This window comes from Pan troglodytes, chromosome 13 (assembly GCF_028858775.2).
Source record: "Pan troglodytes isolate AG18354 chromosome 13, NHGRI_mPanTro3-v2.0_pri, whole genome shotgun sequence".
Taxonomy (NCBI): domain Eukaryota; kingdom Metazoa; phylum Chordata; class Mammalia; order Primates; family Hominidae; genus Pan; species Pan troglodytes.
Window position 1 is genome coordinate 90,895,781 of NC_072411.2, and position 13,795 is coordinate 90,909,575.

Sequence of the window (13,795 nt, forward strand, 5' to 3'; positions counted from 1 at the left end):
AACCCTCTCCTTCATATTTTTTAAATGGCTTCATTAAAATCCCATTTAAAATAGCAAGAGATTTGAAAAAGGTCTAGACCAGGGTTATGCAGACCACAGTCTGTGGGCCAAATTTGGACCTGCTGTTTATTTTGTAAATCTATCACACCCATCTTTTGCATATTGTCTATGGCTGCTTTTGAGCTACAATGGCAGAGTTGAATAACTATGACAGCATAACTATACTGTGTGCCCCACAATATCACCTTTATTTATTATTTGTCCCTTTACAGAAAAGCTTCGGCAACTCTGGACCTAGACAATCTTAAAGGAGAACAAAATTAGGGGACACATATACTACTGAATATCAAGACACTATAAAGTAGCTAAGCAGTTAACTATCTTTATTATAAGAGTAGTTAAAATAACATGCTAGACAAACACAAATAGTCAAATCAATATCACAGATTATAGAGTTCAGAAAGACACTCTCACTTATATGGACAATTAAGTTAAGACCAGACCAACGGGGACAGCACTGTGCTTTCAATGAAGGTGCCAAGTCAACTACATAACCTATGGAAAAATTAATAGTCTTGACCCTATCTCATGCCATATATCAATTTTGGGGGCATTGTAAATTTAAATATGAAATGCTAAACCATAAAGCTTGTAGATGAGATCATAGAATATCTTCATAATATTTAGCCATATTAGAAAGGGCACAAGCTGGGTGCAGTGGCTCACGTCTGTAATCCTAGAACTTTGAGAGGCCAAGGCAGGTGGATCACCTGAGGTCAGGAGTTCGAGACCAGCCTAACCAACATGGAGAAGCCCCATCTCTACTAAAAACACAAAATTAGCCTGGTATGGTGGTGCATGTCTGTAATCTCAGCTACTTGGAAGGCTGAGTTAGGAGAATCCCTTGAACCTGGGAGGCAGAGTTTGTGGTGAGCCGAGATTGCGCCATTGCACTCCAGCCTGGGCAACGAGCAAAACTCCGTTTCAAAAAAAAAAAAAAAAAGAAAGAAAGACAGAAAATGCACAAAATACTAATAAAGGAAAGACTAATTGTATGATATTAACATTAGACAGTTCTCTTTATTCCAAGTACATTAAAAAATAAAATGTTTAGCTATAATTAAAGAATATATCTATACATATCTAATCAACAAATGATATATATCTAATCTATATAAAAAATACACGTTAGACTTCTACTTTCAGCTCTGACATGTAAAGAGCTTATAAATTGTAACTTCCATCCTTATAAGCAAAAGCTGGACAAACTGACAATCAGTGGCTTTTCTTTGTCTCCTCAGAGATTTGGGGTTGCAAGAAAAACCACTGTGCCACAATCCGAAAACACAGGCAAAGCCAGAACATCAGGACCAAGGTCTGATTACTTGGAGTAGAAGCCACAGGAGCCATAAGCTGGTTGGAACATTTCAATGGCAAATTTGGTAAATTGTTGGAGGCTGAGTGAGGAATAGCGTTAGAGTGAGAAATTTCTGCCAGTCTCCACTATTTTGTGGGCTTTACCTCCAGGAAGCCCACTTTTGTGAACATTGTGAACACCAGAGAAAGATCCTCTCTGGGCTCTGGAAGGAGAAGAAGAAGAGTAATAATTATGAAATGCACTGAGCCTTCTCTACAACAAAGGCCTATTTTATAGGGAAAAGTACTTTGCCAGAGTCTTATGCTAACTGAGGGAAGAAAATTCCTTCTGCACTATCTCCCTCTAGCATTTTTGCCTCTCTAGGCAGGTGGGGGGAGGGTTGGGGTGGTGGTGATGGTGACACAAACATAGTCACAGTCACAGGTGTTAGTGGTTTGAGTAAAGAGGTCAAGAATGCTGCAGCTAAGGGAGGGAGTTAAAAAAGAAGATAAAATAGAAAGGAAAAGGTATGTCATTGTAGAAACAATTTATGAAAGTCATGTGCCTATCTTGATTGAAATTTAATTGGAAGATTATAGAATGTTTTCTTCACCCTTACCTTACCACTGTGCCAACAGGGCTCTAGCATAATCACAGTGATTAGTATTGTAAAAGCTGCAAAATGCAGACTTTCTGAGGGGAAGTACTTAAGGAAGCCTAAAGTCAAGAAATAAGGCAAAAACTAAGATACTACTGTAACTGAAGCAAACATTAAACACTGTCAAATTACCAGCTAGATTAATATAAATTGTCACTATAAAGATCTATTTATTCAGTTTCTGTTACCTGATAAACATGTGAGAGGTTCAACAAAATTTGCAAGTCATTCCTAAAGGAAAGAAGAAAACACACTCTGAAGAGACAAAGCAATTATCCAAACAGACTCCAATATGACACAGCTGTTAGAATTATGAGACAGGAAATTTTAAAGAATTATAATTAGGATGTGATATAGTTTGGATATTTGCCCCCCCAATTTCATGTTGAATTGTCATCTCCAATGTTGGAGGTGAGGCCCAGTGGAAGGTGATATGATAATGGGGATGGAATTCATATGAATGGCTTGGCAGCATCCCCTTGGTGCTGTCCTCATGATAGTTTGTTCTCATGAGATCTGGTTGTTTAAAAGTATGTAATACCTTCCCCCTTGCTCTCTCTTGCTTCTGGCTTCACCATGTGTTGTGCCTGTTCCTGCTTCACCTTCTGCCAAGAGAAAAGATCTCTGAGGCCTCACCAGAAACCAAGCAGATACCCGTGCCATGCTTGTACAGCCTGCAGGACTGTCAACCAATTAAATCTCTTTTCTTTGAGGGTTACTAATCCTAGGGTATTTCTTTATAGCAATGCAAGAATGTCCCGACACAGGATGTTAAAAGTTCTAATGTCCTTTGGATTGGAAAAAGTAGACAATATGCCAGAATAGATGGATAATGTAGGCAGAGAGTTGGAATAGCTAAGAAAAAAAAAAAAAAGAAAACACCAGAAATCAAAACCATAAATGAATAATGACTTTGATGCACTCCTCAATAGATTTGACAAAACTAAGTAAACAAATCAGTGATCTTGAAGATAAGGTCAATAAAAACGTGTATACATCTAAAAACAGACCCAAATATATGAGGCAAAACATGATAGAGCTGAAAAGAGAAACAGACAAATGTACTATTATAGATGGAGACTTCTGCATTCCTCTATCAGTAATTGATAGACCAGCAGGCAGAAAATTAGTAAGATGTAGGTGACCTGAATAGCACCATTAATCAACTTGATGTACTTGACATTCACAGAATGCTTTATTCAACAATAGCAGGATACATATTCTTCATCAAGCTCACATAGAACTTCCTTGCACATAGACAATAAAACACATCTGAACAAAAAAAGAATTGAAATCATACAAATTATTTTCTCTGACCACAATGGAATTAAACTAGAAATCAGTAACAGAAAAGTAACTGGAAAAATCCTAAATGCTTGGAAGTCAAACAACATACTTGTAAATAACCCATGGGTCAAAGAAATCTCCATAGAAATTTAAAAAGGCCCATAGGAGTGACAATAGCCAGATGGCTGACTAGAACTTTTTAGTACTCTTTCTCCCCATGAAAAAACCCAAATAACAAATAAACTGCATTTTACCAAAAGAACTAAAGGAGAACACCAGAGAATAGCAAAGAAGCAGCAGAAATCCTGTAGAGCACAGAAACCCACAGTAGTTCCGCAGAGAAGAAATGAAACACCTTGCCTACACCACCTCATTCTCCCAGTTGGAATTAGTTCAGAACAAGGAGGGACTTTCTGGTAAGCAAGAAGACCCAATCACCACCATGGACACTTACAGTCTTTGCTACTGGAGACACCTGCAGTCCTCACAGGTTCTGAGGCCCACTTGAGGGAGATCTCCAGAGTCTACATTCTGAGTTAGCCGCAGAGAAGGAGATGATACTGTGACTTGCCTCACTACCCCCACCCTCACACCCTGCTGTGGCCCGTGTTGCTACTGTTCTGCACCATTTTGGAACTGGAGCCACTGTTAGAATGCGTCCTGCTCCAGGTCAAGTAGGCTTGCACCACTCCATCCCTGAGGCTCAGCGCCACTGCACCACATGCACCTGGTAGCCTGCTATCCCTAAGCGTAGCTGCTACTATCACCTACATCCTAGGGCCAAGATACTGCAGAGCCAGTCCATCCTTCCAGGCACTGGTACATCCTCCCCCTAGGTTAAAACAGATGCAGTGCCCCACTCCTGAAAGACCTCAGGCCTCTGGCACACCAGAGTAGTCACACCTTCCCACACCATAGGTGGGGCAGCACCTCCCCGTCAGGAGCTCTGAGCCTCTGGCACACTGGAGCACTTTCACCTCCCAGCACCACAGCTGCCCCACTTCCAGGGATCCAGAAGCTCTGCTGACTCATGTAGATGTGCTTTCTGGTGACTGAGAAGACATTGTGCTTTATGCCTCAGAGAATCAGAGCCTAGGCTGAGCTATGACACTCAGCTCAGGCTGAATAGCCACAGTGCCCCGGCTACCTAAAACTAGACTAGTACCTCACAGGCTAAGCTACTGAAGCACTGTGCCTTTTTAGGGAGTGGAGCCATTGCTGTGCTGCTCCCCACACTCCCAGAGCATAAGCCACAGTAGCATTTTGTCATTCCTGGGTCCTTGCTACTCCTGAACCTGGTCCCACCAGTAGCATGTCTACTGTCATGTCCCACCATCTCAGGATCCAAAGTCACCACTCATCCCCCAGAGCCTGAGCTGCCACTATGTTCTGATGGCTCTGGGTCCCAAATTGCAGTTGTACCCTGCTCCCAGGGACCTAGCCTCCAGTGTACTCCTTCTTCCCCAGAACTGTGCAGTGCTGTGCCTCCCACTGCAGGTCAGAACCAAAGCTACATTCCAGCCCCCCTGGGCCTGAGCTGCTGAAGTGGGCCTCAGAACAATAGACCCCTAGCTTAGTGGAAGAACTGCATCCCCTCATACCTTAAAGAGTACATATGTGCCTCAAGTCACAGGTGCTATAGTAATTTTCAAGACACTGAGCCTAGGAACCCACTCCACAGCTGCTTTGAGCACCTGTGCCTGGGATCCCAGTGCCATTATGGCTGCCTATAGGCTGTGTCAGATCCAATACCAAGAAAGACTCCCTCAGCTAAGAAGCCACACTGTTAGGATGACAAGAACAGGAGTATCCCTAAAGCCCCTGACCTTATAACCTATCCAGCCACTGCCACTGCCACAAACTCCTGAAGCCTAGGTCACTGAAGCACTTATGTGCATTGTTAACATTGATCCTAATGGAAGAAACTACACAGAGACATACTACTGTGTCCACATGGAACCAGAGCAACCATACCTTGCCCAACTGGCACCTTCAGGGCCAACTACAGGTGAAAGTCTTCTCCAATGAAAGCCACTCTGTAAAGGAGGTGGTGACTGCACCATCAGGTGTGCAAACATCAACAAAAGGATGTAAGAAATATAAAAAGGAAAGAAACCTGACACCACCAAAGAAACACATACCTCTTTAGTAATATACTTCCCAAAAATAGAAATTTATGAATTGCCTGAAAAAAAGTTCAAATTAATAATCATAAGGAAACTCAGTGAGATATAAAAGGATACAAATAGATAATGCATTAAAATCAGGAAAATAACTCATCATCTGAATAAGAAACTCAACAAAGAGGTACATACCATAAAAAAAGCAGAAATCTTGGAGCTAAATAATTTAATTAATAAAACAAATATACTGTTGAGAGCTTCAAGAGCAGACTAGATCAAGCAAGGAAAAGTTGTGAACTTGAAGGTAGGTCTTTTGAAATGACTTGGTCAGAGGGATAAAAAGAAAAAAGAATGATAAAGAGTGAAGAAATCCTAGAGGACTTATGAGACACCATTGAGCAAACAGATATTCATTCACATTATGAAAATTATGGAAGGAGAAGAGACAGATAAATGTTCAGAAAGCTTATTTAACATAAAAAAAGATGAAAACTTTCCAAGTCTTGAAAGATAAATGAATATTTAGGTCCATGAAGCTCAAAAGTTTCTAAATAGATTCATCCTAAAGATGCAATTTCCAAGGCCCATTTTTTTCAAATTTTCAAAAGTCAAAGACAAAGACAGAGCTTTAAACATAGCAAGGGAAAATAATTAAGTAATAATGCTTTTCCTTTCCACATATAAGGAAATTTCAATTGGACTATCAACAGATTTCTCAACAGAAGCCTTACAGGTCAAGAGAGAATGAGATAAATATTCAAAGTGCTGTTAGAAAAAATTATCAGACAAGAATACCATGCCCAGCAAAATTATCCAAAATGAAGGAGAAATAAAGCTTTTCACAGACAAGCAAAAACTGAGGAAATTCATTACCACTAGACTTACCTTACAAGAAGTGCTTAAGGGGGTTCTTCAAGTAGAAATAAAAGGATAATAATCACAAATACATATAAATACATGTGAATTATACATAATTAAATCTTAAATACATGTTTGAGTTTATCACAAAGTATGAAACTAACTAATACCAGTAAACATGTGATCAAATCCAGAATATTTAAATATTGTAATGTTGGTGAATAGATCATATATATCTCTAGTATGAAGATATGTTTTGACTCTTAGTAGAGTCGAAATGGCCAAAAATAACTAAAGCTACAATTACTTGTTAAGGAATACATAATATAAAAAGATGTAAATTGTGGCATCAAATCATACATTGTGGAAGGGTAGGGTAAAAGCCTAGAGATTTTGTATGTGACAGATGTTAAGTTGCTATCAGCTTAAAATAGTAGATTATAATCATGAGGCATTATAGAAGTTTCATGCTAATCACAAAACAACAACAAAAACCTACAAAAGCTAGTAATAAAGAGGAGGGAATAAGAGGTTAGCACTACAGAAAATTATCACATCACAAACATAACATACACAACAAGTGAGAAAGAAAGGAAAAAGGATCTACAAAACAACTGGAAAACCAATAATAAAATGGCAGTAGTAAGTCCTCACCTATCAAAGGTAACCTTGAGTTGAAATGAATTAAATTCCCCAATCAAAAGACAGAATGGTTGAGTGAATTAAAAAAAAAAAAAATCTAACGATATGCTGTCTACAAGAGACCAACTTAAGCTTTAAAGGTACACATGAGCTGAATGGAAAAGGATGAAAGAAGATATTCCATGTAAATGGTAACTGAAAGAGAACAGGGGTGACTATACTTATATCTGATAAAAAGACTTCAAGTCAAAAATTGCAAGAGACAAATGGTCATTATTTAATGATAAAGGGGTCAATTTGTCAATAGGAAATAACCATTATAAATATCTATGCACCCAGCAGAGAAGCACCTAAATACATAAAACAAATATTAATGGAAGGGAGAAATAGAAATAAAATAATAGTAGTGGGTTTCAGTACCCCACTTTTAAAAATAAATAAATCAACAAGACAAAAAAAAATAAGAAAATTCTAATTTTGAATTGCCCTTTTGACCAAATGGACCTAACAGAATGTCCTAGTCCATTTTTTTGCTCCTATAACTGAATACCTGAGACTGGGTAACTTAGAAAGAACAGAGATCTATTTCTTACAGTTCTAGAGGCTGGAAAGTACAAGGCTGATGGGCGTGCATCTGATGAGAGGCTTCTTGCTACATCATTCCATGGCAGAAGGCAGAAGGCAAGAGAACATGTGCATACATTACAGAGGAAAGGGGCTGAACTCATTCTTTCATCAGGAGCCCAATCCCACAATAAGACTCTGACTCCCCTGATTACAACTTAACCCATTCATGAGGGGAAAGCCTTTGTGACTTAATCATCACTTAAAGGTCCCACCTCTCAACACTGTTACATTGGGAATTAGATTTTCAACACAAAATCTTAAAAACTTTGGCAGAACATATTTAATCCATAGCACAGACATACACATAACTTTTCACCCAACAGCAGCAGAATGCACATTTTTCTCTAGCACATGTGAAATATTCTCCAGTATAGACCATATGTTAGACCATGAATATTTAAGAAGATTAAAATAATGTCTAGTATCATTTCAGAACACAATAGTATAAAACTGGAAATCAATATCAGTAGGAATCTTAGAAAATTACAAATATTTGAAAATTAAACAACATGCTCCTAAACAACCAATGGCTCAAAGAGGAAATTGAGCCAAATGTCATGAGACAAATGGCAATGGAAACACAACATTCCAAAACCCATCATGTGCTTCAAAAACAGACCTAAAAAGAAAGTTTATAACAACAGGCTGAGCGCAGTGGCTCATGCCTATAATCCCAGCACTTTGGGAGGCTGAGGAGAGTGGATAATCTAAGATCAGGAGTTCAAGATCAGCCTGATCAACATGGGGAAATGCCATCTGTACTAAAAATACAAAAAATTAGCTGGGCATCATGGTGGGTGCCAGTAATCCCAGCTACTTAGGAGGCTAAGGCACAAGAATTGCTTGAACCTTGGAGGCAGAGTTTGAAGTGAGCTGAGATCTCGCCACTGCACTCCAGCTTGGGCAACAGAGTGAGACTCCATCTCAAAAAAAAAAAAAAAGAAAAAAAAAAGAAAGAAAGAAAGTTTATAACAACAAATGCCTACATTAAAAATGTAGAGGAAGGTGGTAGGCAAAATGGCCAAATAGGAACAGCTCTGGTCTGCAGCTCCCAGCGAGATTAAGGCAGAAGGGGGTTAATTTCTGCATTTCCAACTGAGGTACCTGGCTCATCTCACTGGGAATGGTTAGACAGTGGGTGTAGCCCACAGAGGGTGAGCTGAAGTAGGATGGGGTGTCACCTCACCTGGGAAGCGCAAGAGGTCGGGGAACTCCATCATCTAGCCAAAGGAAGCCTTGAGGGACTGTGCCATGTGAAATGGTGCATTCCAGCCCAGATACTATACTTTTCCCATGGTCTTTGCTACCCACAGGCCTGGAGATTGCCTCAGGTGCTTACACCACCAGGGCCCTGGATTTCAAGCACAAAAGTTGGCAGCCATTTGGGCAGACACCGAGCTAGCAGCAGGAGTTTTTTTTCATACCACAATGATGCCTGGAACATTAGTGAGACAGAGCCGTTCACTCCCCTAGAAAGGGAGCTGAAGCCAGGGAGCCAAGTGGCCTAGCTCAGCAGATCCCACTCCCATGGAGCCCAGCAAGCTAAGATCCACTGGTTTGAAATTCTCACTGCCAGTACAGCAGTCTGAAGTCAACCTGGGACACTCAAGCTTGGTGGTGGGAGGGGCATTTACCATTACTGAGGCTTAAGTAAGCTGTTTTCCCCTCACAGTGTAAACAAACCCACCAGGAAGTTTGAATTGGGTGGAGCCCACTGCAGCTCAGCAAAGCTGCTATAGCCAGACTGCCTCTCTAAATTCCTCCCTCTGGGCAGGGCATCTCTGAAAGAAAAGCAGCAGACCCAGTCAGGGGCTTATAGATAAAATTCCCATCTTCCTGAGACAGAGCACCTGGGGGAAGGGATGGGATGGCTGTGGGCACAGCTTCAGCAGACTTAAATGTTCCTGCCTGCCAGCTCTGAAGAGAGCAGCAGATCTCCCAAAGCAGTGCTCAAGCTCTGCAAAGGGACAGACTCCCTCCTCAAGTGGGTCCCTTAACCCTGGGCCACCTGACTGGGAGACACCTCCCAGCAGGGGTCGACAGACACCTCATACAGGAGAGCTCCGGCTGGCATCTTGTGGGTGCCCCACTGGGATGAAGCTTCCAGAGGAAGGAACAGGTAAAATTCTTTCCTGTTCTGCAGCTTCCACTGGTGATACCCAGGCAAACACCGTCTGGAGTGGACTCGCAGCAAACTCCAGCAGAACTGCAGCAGAGGGGCCTGACTGTTAGAAGGGAAACTAACAAACAGAAAGGAATCACATCAACATCAACAAAAAGGACGTCCACTCAAAAACCTCATCTGAAGGTCACCAACATCAAAGACCGAAGGTAGATAAATCCATCAAGATGAGGAAAAAACAGCATAAAAAGGCTGAAAATTCTAAAAATGGAAATGCCTCTTCTCCTCCAAAGGATCACGACTCCTTGCCAGCAAGGGAACAAAACTGGATGGAGAATGAGCTTGACGAATTGACAGAAGTAGGATTATAAATTATTCTATTATAAAGACACGTGCACAGGTATATTTATTGCAGCACTATTCAAAATAGCAAAGAGTTAGAACCAATCCAAATGCCCATCAATGATAGACTGGATAAAGAAAATGTGGCACATATACACCATGGAATACTGTGCAGCCATAAAAAAGGATGCATTCATGTCCTTTGCAGGGACATGGATGAAGCTGGAAACCATCATTCGCAGCACACTAACACAGGAATAGAAAACTAAACACCACGTTATCACTCGTAAGTAGGAGTTGAACAGTGAGAACACATGGACACAAGGAAGGGAACATCACATACTGGGGCCTGTTGGCGGGTAGAGGTCTAGGGGAGGGATAGCATTAGGAGAAATGCCTAATGCAGATGATGGTTTAATGGGTGCAGCAAACCATTATGGCACATGTATACCTATGTAACAAACCTGCATTTTCTGCACATGTATCCCAGAACTTAAAGTATAATTAAAAAAAGAAAGAAAAAACAGAAGTGAATATTGACAAATATCCATTTTTGTCATAGAAAAAAGTTATATAATAACTTCAACATGTGTTTCTCCACTAATAATTAGGGTGTGTCTTCACATTTACAAGAGTCATTTGTAGTTCCTTATCTGTGACCTATCTATTCATATTCTTTGCTCATTTTTCTAAATAGCCGTTGTTCTTTTTCTCATTGATTTGGAAAAGCTCTATATGTATTAAGAAAATTATCAGCCAGGCACAGTGGCTCACATCTGTAATTCCAGCACTTTGGAGGCCGAGTTGGGGGGATCTCTTGAGGTCAGGAGTTTGAGACCAGCCTGGCCAACATGAAGAAACCCTGTCTCTACTAAAAATACAAAAATTAGCTGGTCGTGGTGGTACGTGTCTGTAATCCCAGCTACTCAGGAGGCTGGGTCAGAGGAATCACTTGAACCAGGAGGCAAAGACTGCAGTGAGCCGAGATTGTGCCACTATACTCTAGCCTGGGTGACAGAGCAAGACTCTGTCTCAAAAAAAAAAAAAAAAGGAAAAAAGAAAATTATCCCTTTGCTTATGATTTGAGTTGAAACTATGTTTTCTCTATTTAGCAGACCAATTTAGAGTGGTAAATAGCTAAAAACCAAACTATACCAAGAAAACCACCCATAAGTGAAAAGATACATTTGTAATCTGTAACTTGAAGCAGTGAAAACAACAACAACAACAACAACAACAAAAAATGAAGAGAGATCCCAGTTAAATAGTCTAACATTAAACCTCTAGGAACTACAATAAGAAGAATAAACTAAGCCCAAAATCAGAAAAAGAAAATAAATGATAAAAATAAGGAGATAATTATGTCAAATAAAGAACAGAAAAACCATAGAAAGAATCGATAAAACTAATAGTTTTTAAAAAATTGACAAACTCTTAACTAGCCTAAGAAACAAGACATAGACTTAAGTAAATAAAATAAATGAAAGTAAAGACATTGCAATAGATGTCTCAGAAATAAAAAGAATCATTAGAAACTATTATGAACAATTGTATGCCAACAAATTGAAAAATGTAGAGGAAAGAGAGAAATTCCTAGAAAAATACAACCTACCAAGATCAAGTTAAGAATAAATAGAAAGTCTAAATAGACCAATAACAAATATTAATAAATAGACTGAACAACTAGTCAAAAACCTCCTAAGAAAAGACCAGAACCAATAGCTTTATAGCTTTACAGCTGAATTCCACCAAGCATTCAGAAAAAATAATATCAATGCATCTAAAACTATTTCAAGAAATAGAGATAGAAGGAATACTTCCAAACACATTTTATAAGTCTAATATTGCTTTGATACCTAAGCCAAAAACGTCATAAGAAACAAACAAAATATAGGCCAATTTTTCTGATGAAAATTTATGTAGAAATCCCCAATAAAATATCAGCAAATCAAATCCAACAACACGTCAGAAAAAATTATACATCACGGTCATGTGTGATTTCTTTTTGGCATTAAAGACTGGTTTAATCATCCAAATCAATCAATGTGATTCATCACATTAACAGAATGAAAGGTAAAAATTACATGATCATCTTAATTGACACAGAAAAAACATGTTACAAAGTTCAGCATTGTTTCTTGTTACAAACCGTCAGTAGTCAGGTATGGAAGAAAATTTCCTCAAAGTAATAAAGACCACTTGTGAAAAGTTCACAGATATCATTTCCCATTAAAATCAATGGGAAAAAACTGAAAGCTTTTCCACTAAGATTCAGTACAAGGCAAGGATGCCCACTCTCACCACTTCTATTTAACATAGTACTGGAAGTACTAGCAAGAACACTCAGACAAGAAATGAAAGGCATCCAAATCAGAAAGGAAGAAACATATGTCTATTTGCATATAGCATTGTGCCATATTTAAAACACACGCACACACACACACACACACACACACAAATTCCACAAAAACTCTTAGAATTAATAAATGAATTCAGTAAAGTTGCAGAATACAAAATCAACATACAAAAATAAGTAGTGTTTCTATATACAAACAATAATCTAGCTGAAAATGAAATCAAGAAAGCAATCCCTTTTATGATAGCTATAAAAAATACCTAGGAATAAATTTAACTAAGCCAGTGAAAGACCTCTACAAGAAAATCCACAAAACACTGATGAAAGAAACTGAAGAGGATACAAACAATTAGAAAGATATCCCATACTTTGAATGAGAAGACTTAATATTGTTAAAATGTCCATAATACCCAAAGCAATATACAGATCCAACACAATCCCCATAAAAATCCCAGTAGCATTCTTCACATAAGCAGAAAAATAATCCTAAAATACATATAGAACCATAAAGACCCCAAACAGCTAAACCAATTCTGAGAAAGAACAAACTTAGAGACATCACACTTTCTGTTTTAAAATTATTTTACAAAGCTATAGTAATGAAAACAGTATGATACTGATATAAATACAGATATACAGACCAGTGGAACAGAATAGACAGCCCAGAAATAAATGCAAGCATTTACAGTCAACTAATTTTTGAGAAGGGAGTCAAGAGGACACAAGGGGAAAGAACAGCATCTTCACTAAATGGTTCCAGGAAAATTGGATTTCCACATGCAAAGGAATGAAATTGGGCCCTTAGCTTACATTAAAAAATCAAATAAAAATGCTTAAAAGCCCTAAATATAAGACCAAAAACTAAAAAATCTCCTAGAAAGCAACATATTAAAAGCTCCTAGACATTGGCCTTGGCAATGATTTTTTTGAATATCACATCAGAAGTTCAGGCCACAAAAGAAAAAATGAATAAGCAGGACTATATCAAACCAAAAACATTTTTCACAGCAAAGGAAACAATCAACAAAATGAAATGGTAGCTTACATAATATGATAAAAACATAGTCACAAATCACATAACTGATAAAGGGTTAATATTCAGTATTTGTGAAGAACTCTTACCACTCAATAGTGGAAAAACAAGTAACCTCATTAAAAAAAAAATGGTCAGAAGGCCTCAATACACATTTCTCCCAAGAAGAGACAGAAAAAACAAATGCTGGCAAGAATGTGGAGAAAGGAGAACTCTTATACACTGTTGGTAGACATGTAAATTTGTATAGCTATTATGGAAAACAGTATACAATGTGTATAGCCAAAGGAAATGAAATCACTATGTCAAAAAGATATCTACACCCCCTATGTTTTTTATAGAATTATTCAGAATAGCCAAGACATGAAATCCACCCATGTGTCCATCAAT

General features: G+C 38.7%; 1 long non-coding RNA gene across 1 annotated transcript; it reads right to left on the bottom strand.

The window, feature by feature from the left end:
- Positions 1 to 230: 230 nt before the first annotated feature.
- On the bottom strand, positions 231 to 7,681 carry LOC107973724 (uncharacterized). Its single transcript, XR_001716118.3, has 3 exons — positions 7,519 to 7,681; positions 2,557 to 2,620; positions 231 to 2,246 (listed from the first exon to the last, which is right to left on the bottom strand). It is a non-coding gene; the product is annotated as an uncharacterized LOC107973724 (long non-coding RNA).
- Positions 7,682 to 13,795: the final 6,114 nt, after the last annotated feature.